At 34.8% G+C, this 2926-nt stretch overlaps 1 protein-coding gene and 1 long non-coding RNA gene across 5 annotated transcripts in view; one reads left to right on the top strand and one right to left on the bottom strand.

Moving 5' to 3' along the window:
- The first annotated feature begins 25 nt into the window (after positions 1–25).
- LOC113533826 (uncharacterized) overlaps positions 26–2926 on the top strand; it is a 3907-nt gene continuing 1006 nt past the window's right edge. Inside the window, exon 1 of the long non-coding RNA XR_003403458.3 lies at positions 26–264. This is a non-coding gene — a long non-coding RNA (uncharacterized LOC113533826). The remainder of the gene's footprint in view (positions 265–2926) is intronic.
- LOC113534113 (A disintegrin and metalloproteinase with thrombospondin motifs 16) overlaps positions 2910–2926 on the bottom strand; it is a 31129-nt gene continuing 31112 nt past the window's right edge. For 2 of the 4 annotated variants that reach the window (XM_034307697.2, XM_034307724.2), the window contains exon 22: positions 2912–2926. This exon is cut by the window's right edge and continues 554 nt beyond it. The gene's annotated coding sequence lies outside the window, so the exon portion shown is untranslated. The other 2 variants (XM_034307680.2, XM_034307656.2) reach the window with 2 other exon arrangements.

Genomic DNA, 2926 nt, shown 5'->3' on the forward strand with positions numbered 1-2926 from the left:
TTTACAGAGAAGACCGCTAGGGGGCGCACGGAGCTCCAAACCTCACTGAATCCGCCATTTTTGAACTCCTTATACACAGTCTGTAGTCACACAACACAGTATTTATATATAAAATTAAACATTTTGTAGAAATTTTACAGTTTGTGTTGAAAATATTTTGATAATTCATCCTGTACATGTGCAATGAAATTATCTCCAGAACACAAACCCAGTAAACAAACTGGAGGAGGACTGGGCTTGTGCGTCACACTGCAGCTTATCGAAGTCAGTACCTTTACTTGCACATCATTATTCCGATATTAATCAGAATTTGGCAATATTCTAATTAGTATTAAGTCATGCATGTAAACGGCGCAATCCGATTGCCCGGTCCTGATTAAGACGATATTCTGATTCCCCAAATTCCGATTCCCACCCCTGGAGTATGCCTGTTTTAATCACAATATGTTGCATGTAAATTCAGAAAATCCACTTAAAGGAGATATATTTGCATGCTCAGTCCAAAAGAAATTACAGATGCTAACAGATGCTTAGCCATAGGGTAGATTTAGGAGTGGCAACTCAGGCATACTTACAGCAGCCATATATACAGGAATATTCCGATGCCTGTACGCATATAAACATTGTATTCGGAATACGGCTGCAACCTGAATATAGACTTAAATGGAAATTGATGTGGATGTAAATGTAGTCATCTTGGCTGTAATAAATGGTAGCAAATAATTTGTAAGTTTTGTAGTTTAGTCAGTTTCACATATTCCATTTCACATAATTTTCATCACACCCAGCATTCATTTCTGTGCTTTCTTTGACTGGTTTATATGGTAAATATATTGTATACTGTATAGTATACTCGTGTAACTGAATACAAATATATTATTCAAAATGATCAGATAACGGGCCTCATTTATCAAGCTGGACATGGACGGATTTACAGTTGAGGTCAAAAGTTTACATCCCCCTTTCAGAATCTGCAAAATGTATATTATTTTACCAAAATAAGAGGGATCATACAAAATGCATGTTATTGTTTATTTAGTGCTGACCTGAATAAGATATTTCACATAAAAGATGTTTACATATAGTCCACAAGAGAAAATAATAGTTGAATTTATAAAAATGACCCCGTTCAAAAGTTTACATCCCCTTGATTCTTAATACTGTGTTGTTACCTGAATGATCCACAGCTGTGTTTTTTTGTTTACTGATAGTTGTTCAAGAGTCCCTTGTTTGTCCTGAACAGTTAAACTGCCTGCTGTTCTTCAGAAAAATCCTTCAGGTCCCACAAATTCTTTGGTTTTCCAGCATTTTTTGTGTATTTGAACCCTTTCCAACAATGACTGTATGATTTTGAGATCCATCTTCTGTAGCCTCTGAAGGGCAGTACTAAATGAAAAAATACGATATTTAGGCAAAATAAGAAAAATGTACACATCTCCATTCTGTTCCAAAAGTTTTCACCCCCCCGGCTCTTAACGCATGTTTTTTCCTTCTGGAGCATCAGTGAGTGTTTGAACCTTCTGTAATAGCTGCATATGAGTCCCTCAGTTGTCCTCAGTGTGAAAAGATGGATCTCAAAATCATACAGTCATTGTTCTGCAAATTGCTTTTAGTTGTTATAATATGTGAATGAAAAACTTTTTCCAGCAGCCCTAATTTTTTTTTGGTGTTTTTTTCCCCCGGTGTTTTCAGAGCATAGTGGTAGGGTGAACATTATTAAAAAAAAAAAAATTAGTTTGTTAATCTACTTCTACGCACTATGGCAGACAGAAATTTTATGAAATTTTATCAAGTTATGAAGATTCTGTTTAGATTGTTGACAAAAAGTAGAGCATGAATATTGTATTTTGTAGTGTTTCTAGCTAGAAAGCGCAACTGTGCCATGCAAAAAAAAAAGGCACTTTGATTATAAATAATTAAAATTAAAATAATAATTAAAAAAAAACTCAATTATGAATAATGAGTGGTAAAAATTTACTGGCACCCCAGCCACATCTCAGGCAACTACACACAGGGTCACAACTGAACTGGAATACAGTGGTCACTAGAGGGCATCCAAAGTGCAGAAACTGTGAGAGATTGACCACATAAGACTGATATTGAATATAAAGCTAGTATGAAGAAATTTCTATGAACAAATATGGGCAAATCCACCTAATATCACCAGTAGTAGTAAGTATCTTGCATTTCCGTTTGTAGTAAAACATGGCATTTTTGATATCATTACACAAACTTTGTATCGTGTGCATTTGGTAATTAATCATGCTCTTTCAAGTGGTGTCATTCTTTTTATGGTAGACCCTGTCATACATGGGCAATATGTATTTGAAATATAGGCGATTTTTGATTTTTCATTTCATTGTTAACACCTCAGAAATCGGAAAGTTTGATTTCTTTTAGACATACACCTACCTACTAAAAAAAGAACTATGACATGAGTAATAGATATGAAAATTTTAACTATCTGATGTGCTCTAGTGTAGAGAGCCAAAGCATGATTTTTTTTTTAATTTTGTTAATTTACAAGTTTCAGCAGGCCATAAATTGGCAAATATGCTACTGTGGACCTTCTATTTCGGAATCTAAAGACATCTTATACTAGACAACAATCCCTGAAAATTTCACGCATCTAGCATGAGTAGTTCAAAAGTAATGACTTATCGAACTTTGTAACTTTTTCTCTAGTACTTGTTTTAATAGTAAAATTATGGCCACGCCCCCTTTATTAAAGCCTCTATATCTCATAAAGTAATGCAGATACAAGCCTGAAATTTTGGGAATAGTCTCATTATTTCCAGAAAGTATGAAGCAAATCTGAGCTGGTCAGTCAGGAGGCTGCAGGTGAAATGGGAAAGGCCTCAGTGAAACAACACGCCTTAATGTTTAACCTTTACTTTAAACAGAAACCACAACATTTATTTCATAC

The sequence above is a fragment of the Pangasianodon hypophthalmus genome, chromosome 1 (genome assembly GCF_027358585.1).
Source record: "Pangasianodon hypophthalmus isolate fPanHyp1 chromosome 1, fPanHyp1.pri, whole genome shotgun sequence".
Lineage (NCBI taxonomy): Eukaryota > Metazoa > Chordata > Actinopteri > Siluriformes > Pangasiidae > Pangasianodon > Pangasianodon hypophthalmus.